Raw genomic sequence first — 15,195 nt, 5'->3', positions numbered from 1 at the left:
CAGTGTATGGTGGTATTATTCAGTCACTGTATGGTGGTATTATTCAGTCACTGTATGGAGATATTATTCAGTCACTGTATGGTGGTATTATTCAGTCACTGTATGGTGATATTATTCAGTCATTGTATGGTGATATTATTCAGTCACTGTATGGTGATATTATTCAGTCAATATTGTGGTATTATTCAGTCACTGTATGGAGGTATTATTCAGTCACTGTATGGTGGTATTATTCAGTCACTGTATGATGGTATTATTCAGTCACTGTATGGAGGTATTATTCAGTTACTGTATGGAGGTATTATTCAGTCAGTGTATGGCGGTATTATTCAGTCACTGTATGGTGGTATTATTCAGTCACTGTATGCTGGTATTATTCAGTCAGTGTATGGTAGTATTATTCAGTCACTGTATGGAGGTATTATTCAGTCACTGTATGGTGGTATTATTCAGTCACTGTATGGTGGTATTATCAGTCACTGTATGGTGGTATTATTCAGTCACTGTATGGTGGTATTATTCAGTCAGTGTATGGTGGTATTATTCAGTCACTGTATGGAGGTATTATTCAGTCACTGTATGGTAGTATTATTCAGTCACTGTATGGAGGTATTATTCAGTCACTATATGGGGATATTATTCAGTCACTGTAGGGGATATTATTCAGTCACTGTATGGAGGTATTATTCAGTCACTGTATGGTGATATTATTCAGTCACTGTATGGTGGTATTATTCAGTCACTGTATGGTGATATTATTCAGTCACTGTATGGTGGTATTATTCAGTCACTGTATGGTGATATTATTCAGTCACTGTATGGTGATATTATTCAGTCACTGTATGGAGGTATTATTCAGTCACTGTATGGTGATATTATTCAGTCATTGTATGGTGATATTATTCAGTCACTGTATGATGGTATTATTCAGTCACTGTATGGTGGTATTATTCAGTCACTGTATGGAGATATTATTCAGTCACTGTATGGTGGTATTATTCAGTCACTGTATGGTGATATTATTCAGTCATTGTATGGTGATATTATTCAGTCACTGTATGGTGATATTATTCAGTCAATATTGTGGTATTATTCAGTCACTGTATGGAGGTATTATTCAGTCACTGTATGGTGGTATTATTCAGTCACTGTATGATGGTATTATTCAGTCACTGTATGGAGGTATTATTCAGTCACTGTATGGAGGTATTATTCAGTCACTGTATGGAGGTATTATTCAGTCACTGTGTGGAGGTATTATTTAGTCATTGTATATTGATATTATTCAGTCACTGTATGGTGGTATTATTCAGTCACTGTATGGAGGTATTATTCAGTCACTGTATGGAGGTATTATTCAGTCACTGTATGGAGGTATTATTCAGTCACTGTATGGTGGTATTATTCAGTCACTGTATGGAGGTATTATTCAGTCACTGTGTGGAGGTATTATTCAGTCACTGTATGGTGGTATTATTCAGTCACTGTATGGTGGTATTATTTAGTCCCTGTATGGAGGTATTTTTCAGTCACTGTATGGTGGTATTATTCAGTAACTGTATGGTGGTATTATTCAGTAACTGTATGGTGGTATTATTTAGTCCCTGTATGGAGGTATTTTTCAGTCACTGTATGGTGGTATTATTCAGTAACTGTATGGTGGTATTATTCAGTAACTGTATGGTGGTATTATTTAGTCATTGTATGGAGGTATTATTCAGTCATTGTATGGTGGTATTATTCACTCACTGTATGGTGGTATTATTCAGTCACTGTATGGTGGTATTATTCAGTCACTGTATGGTGGTATTATTCAGTCACTGTATGGAGGTATTATTCACTCACTGTATGGTGGTATTATTCAGTCACTGTATGGAGGTATTATTCACTCACTGTATGGTGGTATTATTCAGTCACTGTATGGAGGTATTATTCAGTCACTGTATGGTGGTATTATTCAGTCACTGTATGGTGGTATTATTCAGTCACTGTATGGAGGTATTATTCAGTCACTGTGTGGAGGTATTATTTAGTCATTGTATATTGATATTATTCAGTCACTGTATGGTGGTATTATTCGGTCACTGTATGGAGGTATTATTCAGTCAGTGTATGGTAGTATTATTCAGTCACTGTATGGTGATATTATTCAGTTACTGTATGGTGGTATTATTCAGTCAGTGTATGGAGGTATTATTCAGTTACTGTTTGGTTGTATCATTGAGTCACGGTATGGTGGTATTATTGAGTCACGGTATGGCGGTATTATTCAGTCACTGTATGGCAGTATTATTCAGTCACTGTATGGCAGTATTATTCAGTCACTGTATGGCGGTATTATTCAGTCACTGTATGGTGGTATTATTCAGTCACTGTATGGTGATATTATTCAGTTACAGTATGGTGGTATCATTCAGTCACTGTATGGAGGTATTATTCAGTCACTGTATGGCAGTATTATTCAGTCACTGTATGGCGGTATTATTCAGTCACTGTATGGTGGTATTATTCAGTCACTGTATGGTGATATTATTCAGTTACAGTATGGTGGTATTATTCAGTCACTGTATGGAGGTATTATTCAGTCACTGTATGGAGGTATTATTCAGTCACTGTATGGTGGTATTATTCAGTCACTGTATGGTGGTATTATTCAGTCACTGTATGGTGGTATTATTCAGTCACTGTATGGAGGTATTATTCAGTCACTGTATGGTGGTATTATTCAGTCACTGTATGGTGATATTATTCAGTGACTGTATTGTGGTATTATTCAGTCACTGTATGGTGGTATTATTCAGTCAGTGTATGGTGGTATTATTCAGTCAGTGTATGGTGGTATTATTCAGTCACTGTTTGGTGGTATTATTCAGTCAGTGTATGGTAGTATTATTCAGTCAGTGTATGGTGGTATTATTCAGTCACTGTATGGTGGTATTATTCAGTCACTGTTTGGTGGTATTATTCAGTCAGTGTATGGTGGTATTATTCAGTCAGTGTATGGTGGTATTATTCAGTCACTGTTTGGTGGTATTATTCAGTCAGTGTATGGTAGTATTATTCAGTCAGTGTATGGTGGTATTATTCAGTCACTGTATGTTGGTATTATTCAGTCACTGTTTGGTGGTATTATTCAGTCAGTGTATGGTAGTATTATTCAGTCAGTGTATGGTGGTATTATTCAGTCAGTGTATGGTGGTATTATTCAGTCACTGTATGGTGGTATTATTCAGTCACTGTATGGAGATATTATTCAGTCAGTGTATGGTGGTATTATTCAGTCAGTGTATGGTGGTATTATTCAGTCACTGTTTGGTGGTATTATTCAGTCAGTGTATGGTAGTATTATTCAGTCAGTGTATGGTGGTATTATTCAGTCACTGTATGTTGGTATTATTCAGTCACTGTTTGGTGGTATTATTCAGTCAGTGTATGGTAGTATTATTCAGTCAGTGTATGGTGGTATTCATTATTTTGCATTAGTATTTTCAGGCAAAAACCAGAAGTGGAACAAAAAACAAAAAGTATAATGGAAAGATTTTTATCTCTTCTTTGTTTTGGATCAACTCCTGGATTTGGTTTGTAAATACTGATGCAAAATACCGTCCAAAATACATAATTGTGAAAGTCGTCTTAGTGCCTAGGATATTTAGGAGTTATGATATTTGGACATGCATATCTCTTTATCCATGGCTGTGATTGAAACCGCACTCCCAGGCTAATAATTGGTATTGGAAAATGCTTCTGCCCATGATGTTTAAGGGTATGTTCACACACAAACTAAAAAAGGGAAAGCAGCTCCTGATTTTCAGACGTTTTTTAAGCCACTCGTGATTTTAGCTGCGTTTTTTACGGTAGTTTTTGGAGCTTTTTCCAATAGTCTATGAAAAACAGCTCCAAAAACGTCTCAAGAAGTGTTCTGCACTTCGTTTTCGCAGCCGTTTTTTTACACGGCCGTTTTTCAAAATGGCCTCGTAAAACAACGGCCCATCGGAACAGAACGCCGTATTTCCCATTGCAATCAATGGGCAGAAGTTTGGAGGCGTTCTGCTTCTGATATTTCGGCCGTGTACATACCCTCAGGGTATGTTCACACGCGTTGAGCAAAATCGTCTGAAAATACGGAGCTGTTTTCAGGCGAAAACAGCTCCTGATTTTCAGACGTTTTTTTAACAACTCGCGCTATTTGCAGCGTTTTTTACGGCCGTTTTTGGAGCTGTTTTTCAATGGAGTCAATGAAAAACGCCTCCAAAAGCGTCCCAAGAAGTGTCCTGCATTTCTTTTCACGAGCCGTCTTTTTACGTGCCGTATTTTGACAGCGACGCGTAAAATAAAGGCTCGTGGGAACAGAACACCGTAAATCCCATTGAAAGCAACGGGCAGATGTTTGTAGGCGTATTAGGGGTGTTTTTTCAGGCGTAATTCGAGGCGTAAAACTACCGAATTACGTCTGAAAATAGTGCGTGTTAACATACCCTTAGGGTATGTGCACACACACTAATTACGTCCGTAATTGACGGACGTATTTCGGCCGCAAGTCCCGGACCGAACACAGTGCAGGGAGCCGGGCTCCTAGCATCATACTTATGTACGATGCTAGGAGTCCCTGCCTCTCCGTGGAACTGCTGTCCCGTACTGAAAACATGATTACAGTAAGGGACAGTTGTCCTGCAGAGAGGCAGGGACTCCTAGCATCGTACATAAGTATGATGCTAGGAGCCCGGCTCCCTGCACTGTGTTCGGTCCGGGACTTGCGGCCGAAATACGTCCGTCAATTACGGATGTAATTAGTGTGTGTGCACATACCCTCACTCTTTAAATGCTGCAGTCATTCATTCTTGTGGCCTTTATGGAGAATCTGTCAGCCTAGGCATCATAATCTTCAGGTTTTATATGGACAGCATGGATGGGGCCAGTGGCGTAGCTATAGGGGTCGCAGCGGTCGCAGTTGCGACCGGGCCCCTAAGCTTGGGGGGCCCACGGGCCCCCGTTGCCATACAGCATGTTTCCTAAGGGTATGTTCACACGGCGGGGGTCCGTAACGGCTGAAATTACGGGGATGGTTCAGCCTGAAAACATCCCCGTAATTTCAGCCGTACCGGCATGTGCAGGCGCTTGAACGCCGCGTCAATTACGGCCGTAATTAGCGCTGCTATTCATTGGAGTCAATGAATAGCGGCTCCAATTACGGCCAAAGAAGTGACAGGTCACTTCTTCTACGCGGGCGTCTATTTACGCGCCGTCATTTGACAGCGGCGCGTAAATATACGCCTCGTGTGAACAGACAAACGTCTGCCCATTGCTTTCAATGGGCAGATGTTTGTCAGCGCTATTGAGGCGCTATTTTCGGGCGTAATTCGGGGCAAAAACGCCCGAATTACGTCCGTAAATAGGCCGTGTGAACATACCCTAACAATCTTCTGTGCCGTGAAGCCGGCACTTCCTGGCTACGGTCACATGGTGTACCATGTGTACCATAGTGTACCATGTGACCGTGTTGTCACGTGACACGGCTTCCAGACGGAGCAGAAGAGTCGGTGCGGAGGACTCAAGGTAAGCTGCAGTGTAATGTTATGTAATGTAATGTAATGTAATGTTATGTATTGTAATGTAATGTATTGTGTTGTGATGCCTTGTGATGTATTGTGTTATTTGCGGTGGAGAGGGGGGGGGCGTTAAATCACAGCCCCCCCCCCCCTCCTCCACCGCAAACGGCACAATACAGTATAGTACACATGACTATGAGAGCGGGGCTGCGGCTGTGTAATACAGTCACTGCCCCGCTCCTGAGTCCTGACATGTGCGCGCCGTCAGGATGATGCGATGCGGCCAGCGTTGCACTAATGAGCGGCGGCACTGAAGACAGAACATGGCGGGCGCTCTACAAAACACCCCCATGTTCTGTCTTCAGTGCCTGCACCGCCGGCCGCATCACCTCATGCTGACCGCGCGTGCACTTGTTGTCAGGAGCGGGGCAATGACTGTATCACACAGCCGCAGCCCCGCTCTATAACGGCGTAGATCAGAGAAACCTCTCATCTCCGCCGCTATTCTCCTGAATGCTGCGATCAAAGCTGACTGCAGCATTCAGGGGAAAATGAGAAGGGGGATGCCCCTGGATCGCGTCACAGGGAATTCCTGTGACGCGATTGAGGGACATACCATATATGGGCAGACAGCCCAGGGTCTATTGACGGACCCCAGGGCTGTCTTACCATATTTCATGTTGTTAGGGCATACTCAGGTATGTCCTAACAACTGCCTGTGTACTATACATACAAAGGCTAATGTACTGGCTTATAGCTATAGGCCAGTACATTGAAGTTTAAAAATAAAATAAAAACAAAGTAATGTTAAATAAAAAAAATACACATTCACCTTTTTTACAATAAACATTAAAAAAAGTCTCAATACATAAAACATACATATAATCGGTATTACCTGCACAACTATTTTTTTGCATCATTTATGTGTACTCTGTAAAAAAATAAAATAAAAATTGCTTTCTATCATTTAGGCCCCATTCACACGACCGTGCCCGCAATCACGGCCTGCGATTGCGGGCACGGCCGGCCGCCGACTGCCACCCGCATTTTCGGGCCATGCTCCCATACAAAGTATGGGAGCACGGCCCGCAAAATCCAAATGGACGGACACGTTCCATAATTTTCGGAACATTTCTACGGCACGGTCACCCATCCATAGCGCTACGGAAATGTGTCCGCGCTCAATGAAAGTGAATGGGTCCATTTTTGCAGACCGCAATTGCGGTCCGCAAAAACAGAGGTTATCTACGGTCGTGTGCATGGGGCCTAATTGTGAGACGCGAGGTGCGATGATGAATTTAACCTCCATGTGCCTCACATTAATAGTAATTAACCCCATCATGTACCTTACACATTAACCCATTATGACTGAGAAACATGATGGGGTTAATTACTATTAATGTGAGACATTCAAAATTCATCATCACACCTCGCGCCTCACATCAGAAAACGAAAGAACTTTTTTTTTTTTTATTACTGTTGGCAAAGTAAACGAAGTATCGGTATCGAAGTCCAAATTTTGGTATCGGGACATCCCTACACTGTGGGTCGCGTCCCCCTGGGGGTTGCGAGTCACTCACCGAGGTCCCGGTTCCAATCAATGCTGGAGCAAGGATCTGACATCTCCATGATCTAGCATTCCTTGTGCCCTGAGCGGCTCGACGCAGGCAGGCGGGATGTAGCGACATCATCACGCCTGCCTGCGCTGAGTCACTCATACCACACACTGGAGGAGGCGAAGGATCCTCCACTCGACGTGGGAACGGGGATAGGTATGTAATTATGCACATATGGGGGCATTATACTGTATGGGGGGGCTGATATTGTGGGGGGGGGCATTATACTGTATGGGGGGCTGATATGTGGAGCATTATACGGTATGGGGCTGTTATGGGGGGGCATTATACTGTGTGGGGGCAGCTATGGGAGCATTAACTGTGTGGGGGCATTATACTATGGGGGCTGTTGGGCACGGCGTCTGGGCATAGGAGCGCGCAGGGGTCTGATGATGATGGTGGTGCTGGGGAGGGGTAGGGGGGCCCAAGCTGAATTCTTGCACCCGGGCCCATGAGCCTTTAGCTACGCCCCTGGATGGGGCTTATATCTGCACAGACAATAATGCTTTAGAATACAAAAAAGTTAAATAGTTTGAAGTTAAAAATAGTAAAAATAAACACAAGGCCTTAGACATTTGTCTCAGCGTAAAAAAAATAATTGCCAGCGGGGCATCAAAAAATCTGAAAATTCTTCTCGTCCTGAGGGCTGATTTACACGAGCGTGTGCGTTTTGCGCACGCAAAAAACGTGCCGTTTTGCGTGCACAAAAGGCACTTAACAGCTCCGTGTGTCATCACCATATGATGCGTGGCTGCGTGATTTTCTCGCAGCCGCCATCATTATGACACTCCGTTTGGATGTTTGTAAACAGAAAAGCACGTGGTGCTTTTCTGTTTACATTCAGAGTTTGACAGCTGTTGCGCGAATCACGCAGTTCGCACGGAAGTGCTTCTGTGCGGCATGCGTGGTTTTCACGCACCCATTGACTTCAATGGGTGCGTGATGCGCGAACAGCGCACAAAGATAGGACATGTCGTGAGTGTTACGCAACGCACTCGCGCTGCGCAAAATTCACGCACTGTCTGCACGGCCCCATAGTCTAATATAGGTGCGTACGACACGCGTGAAAAGCACGCACGTATATTACGCTCGTGTAAATGATGCCTTAAGGCCAAAAATGGTTTGGTTCTTAGTGGGTTAATCCAGACTATTTGCAAAGCGGTTTTATTTTCTTTTTATAGAAGATGCATTTGAGAGATTTAAACAAAAGTGGTTGCAAAATTATACACACCCTTCAAACAGAGCAAGAAACCAGGTCGATTTAGGGTTTATTTCACATTGTCTGGTACCTTCATTCCGCCTGATGAGAAGTCAATTCTTCAAGGTCCTCCCAGCAATATATATTACCCTTTACAACCACCGGGACAGTAAATATTGATCTGTTTTCCTCTTAAAATCCTGAGCCCAGTTCTTGTCTGAAGACTCCAGATATTCCATTGTTTCTTCTCTGCCATCATCCAAATGTTAAGGTCAAGCTCCACTAAAATGTAACACTTAAACATGGCCATATATTCTAAATGGGGATCCGCTGGTGATCGGCCCCAGCTGCACATTTCTCCTGCAGTGGCCTCTGCAGGAAAAATGTGGTATTGCATAATCTCCTTTTAAATAAATGCTGACCATGTAATATATGCTGAGTTCTCCAGAGCAGGAACTCTACACCCTAGGCTAATAGAGGGTGATCTATGACCTAGTAGGGACATATATGGACAGGGGTCATCTTCATAGGGCAACACATTTAATATAAAATGATCATTATTATCAGATACAATCCTTGGGATCGATATAAAGATATTACACAACAATTCAGTACACTTGAGTTTCTGCATAGAGACAAGCAGCTGGAGCTGACGGAGGTCCCGGGTAATAACTTCATTATATTATCATCAGTATGACTGGACGACATTTGTCAACAGAATTGGACTGCAGAGGAATTTGTATTAGTCCCCGAGCAGCAGCCGACGCTTGTCCTTAGACGTGAGTCAGCAGCTGCTATTTGTGGCTCCTCAAGAGGGTGCAGAGGATTAGCAAGGCCGACGCAATCCAAGATTTCACTAAGGAAAAGCTGCAAAATGTTCTCCGGCTATCTCATTGTTGGCTTCAGAACCTGGAAACATCATTTTATACGGAAGGATCTGTGGAGGGGGTGTCCAGAACAACAAGCAAGAACAGAATATAAAAAAAATATATTGTTTATATTATAATAAATGAACCACTTATTAAATTTTTTGCCTTTTTCAAGATCTCTGCTTGCTGTCATTCAATAGAATCCATCATTGTTTACAAATTTGTCCTATGCTTCGTGCACCTGTGTGATCAACACGTGACCTGGACAGATTTTAATTACTTGGAAGTAAACAATGTCCTGGTATGACAGCAAGCAGAGATATTTAATAAAATCAGGAACTGATACACAAAGTATAACTTTTTATTATACAAACATAAAATGTATTTGCTGAAACTGGAATACCCCTTTAACTTGCTTTTTACTGTGTAACATTTATTATAAGATAAACTATTTTAATAAGATTTCACTTTTCGCCATTTAAATTGTGTAGATATTAGACACCCTCCAAGTTCACCCGTCTCGGTACTGACATTGGCGCTGACGTTACCGTGTCTGATGTGTAGATGAGAGCACCGCATGTCAGTGAACACAAACTGAAGTTTGACGTTACATCATTTTTCATTTTCAAGTCAATGGAAAAATAAATTAATTCCCATAAACCACATCCCGAGGTCCAAATAAAGTGTAAACCCGTCTCTACCCACAGGACCTTAAAACTTGACTTTTATAATTAGTTCTATACTTAGATCCTATCAGGGTCTGACTGGCCCTCCAGAGAACCAGCGGATCCTCCGGGGCACCCAGGCTCTAACACAATAATGGGCCTTCAAGGTCCAGCAGAAGTCAATCCCATTTGGAGGTGACTTCGGAGCCAATCACTGGCCACTGGGGTCTATTTCTCATGAGATGATTCACAAATGACCTATTAGACCTTATTGACAATGTGTCCTGTGTGTACAATGATAACAAGGACTATGATGAAATACAAATATATCTAGGTAGCTGGAGGGTGGGCCCTCAAAATCATATCCTCTGGAGGGCCAAAGGAACCCCTGTCCAATGCTGGATCCTATAAATTGTATACAATGGCAGAAATAAAGGTGTGATTTAAAGAGTAACTAAATGTTCAACAAACTTCTGACATGTCAGAAGTTTTGATTGGTGGGGGTCCGAGCTCTGAGACCGCCACCAATCGCTAAAATGAAGCGGCAGAAGCGCTAAGTGCCGGGTTCAATTCATGAGAAATGGCTGGGTTGTTATGGAAACCTGGGCTAAAACTGTGTGTATGTGAGTGAGGCTAAGAATGAAGGACCTGCGAGCTTCTATTGGCTAATACAGGTCATGTGACATGATATGAAGGTCCTTGATGTGGAAGCCAGTGGTGTCATATTTGCTTTTGGGAATATGTCAAGAACGGTAGGTCCTAGAGAGCTGAAACCCGGTCTAAACCTTCAGAAGCGAGTGGTTTACTTATGAGCCAACTCGGCGTTCCTTAGCACGGGTGGGCTATAACAGCAGACGACTAGTTCCAACGCCATTACTGTCTCAGGGAAACAGAAAGACAAGACTTCAGTGGGCAAAAGAGCGCAAATATGGGATCTCTGAGCAGTGTAAAAACATCGCCTGGCAGATGAATCCAGATTTCTGTGGCACCAGGCCGATGGTTGGGGGGTCAGAATTTGGCACAAGCCGCATGAATCGATGAACCCTTCATGTCAACAGATCCGGCTGGTGGAGATGGAGTAATGGTGGGGGAATATTTTCTTGGTGCACTCTGGGTCCTCTGATACCAGTGGATGGACATTTGATCAGTAGGGCTTATCTGAGCATTGTGTCCGACCAAGTTCCTCACTTCACGTTGACGGTTTACCCTCTGATAGAAGGAAACTTTACCGCAAGACGTTATCCTGTCCGCATGGTCAATATTCCTACAGAACGATTACATCATGTCACGTTGGGTTCGTGGACCCACTGGGCTGTACCGCCTTGACGGTATGGCAGCTGGCCAACAGGGTGCAGGTCACAGTTCACAGTTCGTATAAGGTACCTGTGGCAGCTCGGACAGTAGCAAGGCAGGCTCGGCTGGGACTAGGCAGCAGGTAGACGTCAGGCGTGGAACAGCAGGACAGGCGTAGGTACAGCACAGCACGGCTACAGCACAACACGGCACTGGAACAGGATAGCACGGGATACAGGATACAGGAACAGGAACACTGGAACTGGAAAATACTAGGAGACCATTTGCAACACAAACTAGGATACGACAAACAACCCGCAGGCATGGAAGCAAGGGGCTGGGACCTTCTTATAGCCCAGGGAGCAATCAGCTCAGTTACCCACATGCGTGCGCAGGGCCGCCATCAGGGGGGTATTAGGGGTACTGGTGTGAGGGGCCCGGCCAAACCTAATTGAAAGGGGGCCCCGCAGCTCACGACATTCTTTTGGTGAAAAAAACGTGCCCCACTGCAGGGGCCTGTTTTTTTTCTACCAAAGGCAAGTCGCGGCAGTTTGCCGGGCCCCCCTTTCAATTAGGTTTGGCCGGGCCTCTCACATCAGTACCCCTAATACCCCCCCTGATGGCGGCCCTGGGTACCATGATATAGTGCTGGACGGAGTACCGTTAACAGGCGGTGCCACGGTAGGGGGGCCCAGAAAATTTAGCTGTAGGGGGCCCTGAAATTCCTGGCTTCTCAAGTCTGGACTGAGCTGGCGAGCGCACCCTGGGGGTCACTGCGGAACAGGACGGTCGCATGTGCAAACATCTCTTGAGAGAAGGGCGTCAACTAGATGGAAGGAGTTCGTGGTCAGCGACCACGGACGTTACACATCACCTACTAGAATCTATGTCACCATGAATTCCTGCAGATCTGAAAGGCAAAGGAGGTTCAACGCCCGACTAGATGGGTCTCTAATAACGTGGCTGTGTATATATATGTATTTGCTCTTACGTAGTCTATTATACTTTATTGCAAAAATTCTTAATTCAATTGTTTCTAATGCTAAACACTCTACAGCGTGATTTACCGTGAGAGCCGAGCGCTGAGCTCCCCCGACACTCAATCTAACGAGCAGTAAATTATGTATGACCGATGTGTGACTGTAAAGAGGGTTTTACACCGGACGATTATCAGGCAGACCATTAGTTCATAGAACGCTCGTTGCTGATAATTGTCCTGTGTAAACAGGGGAGCGATCAGCAGATGAACGAGCGAACGCCGGATCATCTGCTGATTTTAAAAAAGTCAAATATTATCATTGTTGCCGGTGTGTAAATAGGGAAAAGCGCTGCCGACATGATAATAATGTATGGGGACAAGCGATCGGAGTAATGACAGCTAGTCACCATCGATAGCTCCCTGTGACAGGAGCAAACGAGCACCGGCCAAAATAGTCCGGTGTATTAGGGGCCTATCTATCTATCTATCTATCTATCCATCCATCTATCAATCCATCTATCCATCCATCCATCCATCCATCCATGTATCCAACTATCTATCCATCTATCCATCCATCCATCCATCCATCCCTCTATCCATCCATCTATCAATCCATCTATCCATCCATCCATCCATCCATCCCTCTATCCATCCATCTATCAATCCATCTATCCATCCATCTATCCATCCATCCATCCATCCATCCATCCATCCATCTATTCATCTATCTATCCATCCAATGACATACAAGACTGTCCACGCCACACATCTCTGTCCTAATTTCCCGATACCCGCCCAAACACAATTTACGGTCCTCATAAAACCTTCTTCTCTGCTTTTCCCATCATCGTCTCCAAGATTTCTCCCGAGCATCCCCCACACTCTGGAACTCTCTACCCCAACACATCAGACTCTCTCCCACCATCCACACATTCAAAATCAACCTCGCGGGCAGGGTCCTCTCTCCTTCTGTACCAGTCTATAATTCAGCAAGCTCGTGTTTATTGTACTTGTTATTAATGGCGCTATAGAATAAAAAAGAATAATAATCTTGGACAACCCATATAATCACCTGAAGTTGATACCAGCAGTGGATATGGTGCTGCGCAACCTGTGGCTTAGGAGGCAAGTGTGGCACTCAGACCTTTTTGTCTCCGACCCCATTGTTCACCAGGGTAGAGCTGGCCCACCCGAGGATCCTGATTTTATATGGCGCCTATTTAAATGCATGATCAATATGTATTACATGGCCACATCGAGTGCTCCAGAGCAGAAATCTTAGTGGCTCTCCACTCTGGCAAATAAAGGGGAATCCTGAGCAGGGAATCCCCCCTCTATGGTGTCCATATTCCCTGTTGTGCGATCCTCATTTGCACCATATTGTTCTAAACTGTAAAATCAGCTCATTTGCATCTGTTGATTGGACCTTGGTTCCCCTCTGTCCACATCAAGTGTCCGCAGCCGTCACTGCTTGGATACTACTCAAAGAAACGTAACCATTTGATTTCTTCGCAATGGAGAGCAACAAGTGTGAAGAAAAGGTTGGATGGTGTCATATTCACCTACTATTGCACCTCTCATATGGTATAACATATAGTGTATTAACCATACAATACAGTGCCTAATAACTACCGCCATACAGCGCTCAAATATCACCATACACTGCCCAAATATCATTGCCTTAAGGTGCCCCAAAAAAGAGCTTTGTGTTTCCAAGCCATTTGCGCCCTCTTTAGAAATGCACCGGTGAAACTGTAAAGGTTGCACACGGTTATAGCTGGCCCTGGACTTCACACCTCCGTTTTGCTGGAGTCAATCTGATCATCATTACTATCTCCAGCTACCCCTGGCTTCTTGGTCTGGGAGGTGATGAATAGCTCAGAAGTAGAGACCTAAAAATTCAAGGGTTTGGTGACATGCAGATAATCAGCTGGATTGCTATTTAACGCTTGAGATGATGCTGGGACTTCCTGCTGGGAGAGGGGGAAGAGAGAGCTGCCGTATTTACATCAGATTAGTTAAAATAAAATGATTTGATTTGGGGCTTAAATGGAACCTGTCACCAGCATTTCACCTATTGAACTCTTCTCACCCCTCGCTGTCCTCTGCTGTCAACAGTTCATTGCCGTTAGCGCCTTTTCTAAACTCCTCCTCTGACCGTAAATAAAGGTCTGCAAACATTTTGCGACTTTTATTGTAATAACCCGGCAGTCTAGTTTATTCCTCATCTTATGCCCGCCCACCGCCGAAAACTGGCCGAGCCTGAATGCCAAAATCTTGTCTGAGATAGCGCGCATGTGCCCGTCATGTTTGATCCGACATCCTTCCCCGCTTCATCCGGGCCTCAAATCTTGTTACTAGCGCATGCGCTTCTATGGTGTCCCATTGTGCGCATGCCCCAGAACAGGACATTGATGCGCAAGCGCGGGAATTCATATGTGCTGAGGGGAAACGAGGAGCTGTCAATCAAAAGTAAGGAGGCGGGATTAACTCGGAAAGGCTTGAGGAATGACGATATGACTCCTTTCAAACGAAGATCTGACTCTTTTATGCCTATACGGCCACGTTCACATGTGGCCGAATTTTTTCGCTGCAAATGTTGGTGCAGATTCGGGGCAATTATGCAACGAATCTGCACCAACATTTGCATATGTGACAGGTAATTCAGACATTGCAGAAAAGACAGCGGACGTGCCACAGATTTCAGTTTTTGCAATGCAAATGCTGAAATCCGCAGTGAAATTCCGCTTTTTCTCCGCAATGTAATGAGCTGCTGCGGAGGGAAAATTCTGCACCGCAGCCTGATTTCCGTACAGTTATTTTCTGCAACGTCTGAACTAAGTTTCCGAAAAATGTATAGAAACAAATGTAAAAAACGGCTGCTGCAGAATTCTGCGGACTGTCCACAGCGGAATTCAACAGCAATTCCGCCACGTCTGAACGTGGCCTTAGGATACGGTGCAGGAACACTAAGGCTGAATTCACACGTTGTGGATTTGTCGCAGATTTTGTTGCGGTTTTGACGCAGA

At 44.1% G+C, this 15,195-nt stretch overlaps 1 protein-coding gene across 3 annotated transcripts in view; it reads left to right on the top strand.

Moving 5' to 3' along the window:
• The window catches only part of CRHR2 (corticotropin releasing hormone receptor 2), a 298,646-nt gene that overhangs the window by 185,287 nt on the left and 98,164 nt on the right, over positions 1-15,195 (top strand). The window contains exon 1 of one of the 3 annotated variants that reach the window (XM_075827787.1): positions 5,480-5,553. The exons of the other annotated variants lie outside the window; for them this stretch is intronic. The gene's annotated coding sequence lies outside the window, so the exon portion shown is untranslated. Of the gene's footprint in view, positions 1-5,479; positions 5,554-15,195 lie in introns of those variants that run through there. 3 annotated transcript variants of the gene reach the window in all.

Source organism: Rhinoderma darwinii, chromosome 5 (assembly GCF_050947455.1).
Source record: "Rhinoderma darwinii isolate aRhiDar2 chromosome 5, aRhiDar2.hap1, whole genome shotgun sequence".
NCBI classification, from domain to species: domain Eukaryota; kingdom Metazoa; phylum Chordata; class Amphibia; order Anura; family Rhinodermatidae; genus Rhinoderma; species Rhinoderma darwinii.
Note: the sequence above shows the minus strand (reverse complement) of the source record. Positions and strands in the feature narration are given on the sequence as shown.